This window comes from Pleurodeles waltl, chromosome 10, assembly GCF_031143425.1.
Source record: "Pleurodeles waltl isolate 20211129_DDA chromosome 10, aPleWal1.hap1.20221129, whole genome shotgun sequence".
Taxonomy (NCBI): Eukaryota; Metazoa; Chordata; class Amphibia; order Caudata; family Salamandridae; genus Pleurodeles; species Pleurodeles waltl.
This window is the reverse complement of record NC_090449.1, coordinates 13876441-13884471: the sequence shown is the minus strand read 5'-3', so window position 1 is coordinate 13884471 and position 8031 is coordinate 13876441. Positions and strand designations below refer to the sequence as shown.

The 8031-nt window shown below is 55.7% G+C and overlaps 1 protein-coding gene across 2 annotated transcripts in view; it reads left to right on the top strand.

Moving 5' to 3' along the window:
• The first annotated feature begins 457 nt into the window (after nt 1-457).
• PNCK (pregnancy up-regulated nonubiquitous CaM kinase) overlaps nt 458-8031 on the top strand; it is a 223459-nt gene continuing 215885 nt past the window's right edge. Inside the window, exon 1 of one of the 2 annotated variants that reach the window (XM_069209409.1) lies at nt 458-1758. The gene's annotated coding sequence lies outside the window, so the exon portion shown is untranslated. The remainder of the gene's footprint in view (nt 1759-8031) is intronic. The other variant, XM_069209411.1, reaches the window with a different exon arrangement.

Below are 8031 nucleotides of genomic sequence, written 5' to 3'. Positions count from 1 at the left end.
TTTACCAGCTCCACTAATGGTGCATAGGATATGAGTCACTGCAGCACATACAACTAGCACTAGAATCTAACTCTGGGCTCCACGGAGCAGCGTGCTGCCCATCATCAAAGCGCTTCGACGCCTCGCTAAGGGTACTAGGCGCTATATGACTCTATAATACAACCTGTTTCCACTCGTGGCACGCCTCTGCTGCATTAATAGCCTTACACAGATCCCTGGCACTGTGGTACCTCCCCCTGGCACCCACATTTCTACCATCACTGTACTTTCATTCCTGTCTGGTGACCCCCATTCTTGCTCTTTTCACACCCACATTCCTGCCCAGGGGGTCCCCCCTTCCTTCTCGCAAGGCTCCTCCATCCACTCAATGCAGGTCTGCTCCCCGTTCTCGCTCACATGGCACCCCCATCCCAGGGGGTGGGGGCTGGCGCTCACCAGGCACACCCCGGAAGGGCAGTTTTTCCTGGGGAGCGTCCTGCCCTGGACAGCCGGAAGGGGGGTCAGCCCTGCCATCTCCTTACAAGGAGAGCTGGAGTCCTTTAAGGATGGATGAGGGGGCGGGAGGGGGAGGAGGGAGAGAGGGTGCGGGGGGAGTGGGGGTGGCTTGACTGCTGTGAACTGGAGGGGGAAAGGGATGTTTTAAATAGCATGGCACATTACCGGGGAGAGAGGGGCAGCAGCGCCGCGTCCAGTACCCCGCGACCACCCGAGAGAGAGACCCCCTGAGGCACCAGGGCCAGAGCCCCCAGAGACAGGAGCATCAAAGACCGCCGGAGACAGAAGCATAAAAGACCCCCTGAGACAGGAGCGTCTGAGACCTTCTGAGACAGGACCGTCAGAGACCCCCTCCCCGAGGCACCCGCATCCAAGACCCCCGGAGACACCAGCATCAGAGACCCCTCAGGCAGGAGCGTGGGAGACCCCCGGAGGCACCAGCATCAGAGACACCCGAAGACAGGAGCATCAAAGACCGCCGGAGACAGAAGCATAAAAGACCCCCTGAGACAGGAGCGTCTGAGACCTTCTGAGACAGGACCGTCAGAGACCCCCTCCCCGAGGCACCCGCATCCAAGACCCCCGGAGACACCAGCATCAGAGACCCCTCAGGCAGGAGCGTGGGAGACCCCCGGAGGCACCAGCATCAGAGACACCCGAAGACAGGAGCATTAAAGACCCCCGGAAACACCAGCATCAGAGACCCCTGAGACAGGAGCGTGAGAGACCCCCTGAGAGGCCGGCGGCAGAGACCCCCTGAGACACCAGCGTCAAAATAAACCGGAGACTTCATCATCAGAGTCACCCTAAGACACCAGCGTCAAAGCCAGGAGACAGGAGCGTGGGAGACCCCGGAGGGACCAGCGTCAGAGACCCCCTGAGACAGCAGCATCAGACACCCTAAGACACCAGCGTCAAAGCCCCCCTGGGCACCAGCATCAAGGACCCCCTGAGACAGCAGCATCAAGAACCCCCTGAGACAGCAGCATCAAGGACCCCCTGAGACAGGAGCGTGAGAGACCCCCTGAGACAGCAGCATCAAGGACCCCCTAAGATACCAGCATCAAGGACCCCCTGAGACAGCTGCATCAAAGACCCCCTGAGACAGCTGCATCTACTACAACACTCCAAGCCAGCCAGAAAGCACCGCCCGAGACAGGACCACTCGCGTGCCTGAGGCGGAGGGATCCGCGACCCCCGGAGACAGCAGCCCAGACCCACGGGAGAGGACCACTCGCGACCCCCGAGGACGGAGCTCCGCCTGTAAGTAACAGCGGCTTCTGTAGAATCCAAGGGTCTTGTATAGGAGCAGAGCCGGTGCCTATAGGAGTCAGGACTATAGGATGAGTGCCGGCACCTACAGGTCTGGGTGTGTACAGGACAGAGGATATGGGAGCCACAGGGAGGGGCGGGAACTACTGGGCTCAGTACTATAGGATCGGTGCCAGCACCTACAGGTCTGGGTGTGTACAGGACAGAGGATATAGGAGCCACAGGGAGGGATGCTGCATGCAGGGGTCAGTACTATAGGATCAGTGCCGGCACCTACAGGTCTGGGCGTGCACAGGACAGAGGATATAGGAGCCACAGGGAGGGGAGGTGCATACAGGGTCAGTACTATAGGATCAGTACCAGCACCTACAGGTCTGGGCGTGTACAGGACAGAGGATACAGGAGCCACAGGGAGGGATGCTGCATACAGGGCTCAGTACTATAGGGTCAGTGCCACCACCTACAGGTCTGGGCGTGTACAGGACAGAGGATACAGGAGCCACAGGGAGGGATGCTGCATACTGGGCTCAGTACTATAGGGTCAGTGCCATCACCTACAGGTCTGGGTATGTACAGGATAGAAGATATAGGAGCCACAGGGAGGGGCGGGGACGACAGGAGTCAGGACTATAGGATGAGTGCCGGCACCTACAGGTCTGGGTGTGTACAGGACAGAGGATATGGGAGCCACAGGGAGGGGCGGGAACTACTGGGCTCAGTACTATAGGATCGGTGCCAGCACCTACAGGTCTGGGTGTGTACAGGACAGAGGATATAGGAGCCACAGGGAGGGGTGGGGACTACTGGGCTCAGTACTATAGGATCGGTGCCAGCACCTACAGGTCTGTGTGTGTACAGGACAGAGGATATGGGAGCCACCGGGAGGGGCGGGAACTACTGGGCTCAGTACTATAGGATCTGTGCCAGCACCTACAGGTCTGGGTGTGTACAGGACAGAGGATATAGGAGCCACAGGGAGGGATGCTGCATACAGGGCTCAGTACTATAGGATCAGTACCAGCACCTACAGGTCTGGGTGTGTACAGGACAGAGGATATAGGAGCCACAGGGAGGGACGCTGCATACAGGGCTCAGTCTCATAGGATCGGTGCCAGCACCTACAGGTCTGGGCGTGTACAGGACAGCAGATATGGGAGCCACAGGGAGGGGCGGGAACTACTGGGCTCAGGACTATAGGATGAGTGCCGGCACCTACAGGTCTGGGTGTGTGCAGGACAGAGGATATGGGAGCCACAGGGAGGGGCGGGAACTACTGGGCTCAGTACTATAGGATCGGTGCCAGCACCTACAGGTCTGGGTGTGTACAGGACAGAGGATATAGGAGCCACAGGGAGGGGAGGTGCATACAGGGTCAGTACTATACGATCAGTACCAGCACCTACAGGTCTGGGTGTGTACAGGACAGAGGATATGGGAGCCACAGGGAGGGGCGGGAACTACTGGGCTCAGTACTATAGGATCGGTGCCAGCACCTACAGGTCTGGGTGTGTACAGGACAGAGGATATAGGAGCCACAGGGAGGGATGCTGCATACAGGGCTCAGTACTATAGGATCAGTGCCGGCACCTACAGGTCTGGGCGTGTACAGGGCAGAGGATACAGGAGCCACAGGGAGGGATGCTGCATACAGGGCTCAGTACTATAGGGTCAGTGCCACCACCTACAGGTCTGGGTATGTACAGGATAGAAGATATAGGAGCCACAGGGAGGGGCGGGGACGACAGGGGTCAGTACTATAGGATCAGTGCCGGCACCTACAGGTCTGGGCGTGCACAGGACAGAGGATATAGGAGCCACAGGGAGGGGGGGTGCATACAGGGTCAGTACTATACGATCAGTACCAGCACCTACAGGTCTGGGTGTGTACAGGACAGAGGATATAGGAGCCACAGGGAGGGACGCTGCATACAGGGCTCAGTCTCATAGGATCGGTGCCAGCACCTACAGGTCTGGGCGTGTACAGGACAGCAGATATGGGAGCCACAGGGCGGGGTGGGGACTACAGGGCTCAGTACTATAGGATCAGTGCCAGCACCTACAGGTCTGGGTGTGTGCAGGATAGAAGATATAGGAGCCAAAGTGAAGGGCGGTGCATACAGGGCTCAGTACTATAGGATCAGTGCCGGCACCTACAGGTCTGGGCGTGAACAGGACAGAGGATATAGGAGCCACAGGGAGGGGTGGGGACTACTGGGGTCAGTACTATAGGATCAGTGCCAGCGCCTACAGGTCTGGTTGTGTACAGGACAGAGGATATAGGAGCCACAGGGAGGGATGGTGCATACAGGGCTCAGTACTATAGGATCAGTGCCTGCACCTACAGGGTTTGTATAGGACAGCAGATATGGGAGCCACAGGGAGGGATGGAGCCTATAGAGCTCATTACTATAGGATTGTAAGAGCAAAGAGACACAGGAATGTAGGACCTGATTTAGAGTTTGGTGGAGGGGGTTACTCCGTCACAAATGAGACCGACCGATATAGGGTTGGGCGAAGAATTCCGCTCAGTCGGCGGAGACCCCAGAGTTTTCCTCCACTCTGCGCAGAGTTCCAAAAAACTGCACAAAGTGCTGCGGGCGGAGTTTTTTCTCTCGCTCGCCAACATTTAGTTGGTGAGTGTGAGTGACAGAAATTGCTAAGTTGGCGAGCAAGAGCGACATTTCTGAACGCGAGCGGTAGGCCGCGACCACTTGTGATGAGAAAGCTGCTGCTCCTGTTGAGGAAGCTTCCCTTCGAGTAGAAAATCTACTCGAGCGGCAGAAAGAAGTTAGCGCCCTCCGGCGCTCCACATGATGATGTTCATGATGATGTTTGTGCTGATTTTACAGTGTGGGAGAAACTTCTGCCACTGAAAATCAATGTGAACTGCGCGACTTACCCAAACTCCGCTGTTCGTGTAACGTCACGTTGCGAGACAGAGTGTTTTTGGTACTTCGCTGAAGAACTACACCTGGGCCTAGACAGATATCCTGTTCATGGTATTATTCTATCATATACATAATCCATCACTTGTGGTGGAGTAATCCATTTGCCAAACTCTGAATAAGTCCCAGAGCCCGTGCTACAGGAGACACTGAGCCAACCGTCACGGGTAAGACACGGCACAGGAGAGACACAGCACTGGCAACACAGGAAAGAGACTTTAGCACACATAGGAGAGCCACCACAGCAATGCAGGAGAGACACTGCAGTACACAGAGGAGAGACACTGCAACACACACACAGAAGAGACACTGCACCATACTCACAGGAGAGACACTTCAACCCACACCCAGGAGACATACTCCACCAGCAACACAGGTGAGACACTGCAACACACACAGGAGAGACTACAACACACACACACACACACAGGTGAGATACTGCAACACACACAGAAGAGACACTGCACCACACACACAGGATAGACACTGCGCCACACAGCAACACAGGAGGGACACTGTGGCACACACAGGAGAAACACTGCACCAGCAACACAGGAGAGACACTGCAACACACACAGAGGAGAGACACTGCAACACACAGAGAGACACTGCAGCACACATAGGAGAGAAACTGCAACACACACACAGAAGAGACACTGCACCATACTCACAGGAGAGACACTGCAACTCACACCCAGGAGACAGACTTCACCAGCAACACAGGTGAGACACTGCAACACACACAGGAGAGACACTGCACCACACACACAGGAGAGACACAGCACTGGCAACACAGGAAAGATACTTTAGCACACTCAGGAGAGCCACTGCAGCACACACAGGAGAGACACTGCAGCAATACAGGAGAGCCACTGCAGTACACACAGAAGAGGCACTGCAACAACACGGGAAAGACACTGCAGCACACAGAGGACAAACACTGCAACACAAATACATGAGAGACTCTACAGCACATTCACAGGAGAGACACTGCACCAGCAACACAGGAGAGACACAGCAACACACACACAGGAGAGACTGCAACAGCAAAACAGGAGAGACACTGCACCACATACACAGGAGAGACACTGCACCAGCAACACAGAGGAGACACAGCACCCTCAAAACAGGAGAGACACTCCAACATACACAGAGGAGAGACACTGCAACACACACAGTAGAAACACTTCAGCACATCTCTGTGCGTGCCTCCCTCTATCTGTACGTGTGCCAGTGCGCCCGTTTATCTGTATCTATGTGCACGTGTCTCCCTCTGTGTCTGTGCGTGTCTCCCTGTGTGTGCGTGTCTCCCTGTGTGTGTGTGTGTGTCTCCATCTGTGCGTGCCTCCCTCTATCTGTACGGGTGCCAGTGCGCCCGTTTGTCTGTATCTATGTGCACGTGTCTCCCTGTGTGTGCGTGTCTCCCTGTGTGTGCGTGTCTCCCTGTATGTGTGTGTGTCTCCATCTGTGCGTGTCTCCCTGTGTGTGCGTGTCTCCCTGTGTGTGTGTGTGTCTCCATCTGTGTGGGACTCCCTCTGTGTGTGTGTGTGTCTCCCTCTGTGTCTGTGCGTGTCTCCCTGTGTGTGCGTGTCTCCCTGTGTGTGTGTGTGTGTCTCCATCTGTGTGGGGCTCCCTCTGTGTGTGTGTGTCTCCCTCTGTGTCTGTGCGTGTCTCCCTGTGTGTGCGTGTCTCCCTGTGTGTGTGTGTGTGTCTCCCTCTGTGTGTGTGTGTCTCCCTCTGTGTCTGTGCGTGTTTCCTTCTGTGTGTGCCAGTGCACCAGAGTGACGTCCTATGTGCTTGTTTCTCCCTCTGTGTGTGTGCCTATGTTAGTGCACCTGTGTGTCTGTATGTCTGCACTTGTGTCTCCTTCTGTGTGGGTGGGTGTGCCAGTGCATCAGTGTGTCTTTGTCTGCATCTCTGTGCGTGACTCTATGTGTGTTTGTCTCCCTCTGTGTGTGTGCGTGTCAGTGTACCCGTGTGTCTGCATCTCTATGTGTGTGTCTTCCTCTGTGTGTGTGCGTGTGTCAGTGCACCCGTATGTCTGTGTCTGCATCTCTATGTGTGTGTCTCCCTCGGTGGGTGTGTCTCCATCTGTGTGTGTCTCCCTCTGTGTGTGTGTGTCTTCCTCTGTGTGTGTGTGTGTTTGTCTCCCTCTGTATGTGTGCTCTGTGTGTGTGTATCCCTCCGTGTGTGTCTCCCTCTGTGTGTGTGTCTCCCTCTGTGTGTGTGTGTTTGTCAGTGCACCCGTGTGTGGATCTCTATGTGTGTGTGTCTTCCTCTGTGTGTCTGCGTGTCAATGCACCCCTGTGTCTGTGTCTGCATCTCTTTGCGTGTGTCTCCCTCTGTGTGTCTGTGTGTCTCCCTGTGTGTGTGTGTGTGCATGTCTACCTGTGTGTGTGTGTGTGTCTCCATCTGTGTGAGGCTCCCTCTGTGTGTGTGTGTCTCCTTGTGTGTGTGCGTGTGCCAGTGCATCAGTGTGTCTGTGTCTGCATCTCTATGTGTGTGTGTCTCCCTCTGTGTGTGTGCGTGTCAGTGCACCCATGTGTCTGTTCCTGCATCTCTTTGCGTGTGTCTCCCTCTGTGTGTGTGTGTCCCTGTGTGTGTGTGTGCGTGCGTGTCTCCCTGTGTGTGTGTGTGTCTCCATCTGTGTAGGGCTACCTCTGTGTGTGTGTGTGTGTGTGTCTCCCTTTGTGTATGTGCGTGTGTCAGTTCACCCATGAGTCTGTGTCTGCCTCTCTGTGCTTGTGTCTCCCTGGGTGTGTGTGTGTGTGTGCATGTCAGTGCATCCATGTGTCTGTGTCTGCCTCTCTGCACTTGTGTCTCCCTGGGTGTGTGCGTGTGTCTCCCTGGGTGTGTGTGCATGTGTCAGTTCACCCATGTGTCTGCCTCTCTGCGCTTGTGTCTCCCTGGTTGTGTGTGTGTGTCAGTTCATCCATGTGTCTGCGTCTGCCTCTCTGCGCTTGTGTCTCCCTGGGTGTGTGCGTGTGTCTCCCTGGGTGTGTGTGCATGTGTCAGTTCACCCATGTGTCTACCTCTCTGCACTTGTGTCTCCCTGGGTGTATGTGCGTCTGTCAGTTCACCCATGTGTCTGCGTCTGCCTCTCTGCGCTTTTGTCTCCCTGTGTGTGTGCGTGTGTCAGTTCACCCATGTGTCTGTGTCTGCCTCTCTGTGCTTGTGTCTCCCTGGCTGTGTGCGTGTGTCTCCCTGGGTGTGTGTGCATGTCAGTGCATCCATGTGTCTGTGTCTGCATCTCTTTGCGTGTGTCTCCCTCTGTGTGTGCGTGTGTCTCCCTAAGTGTATGTATGCGTGCATGTGTCAG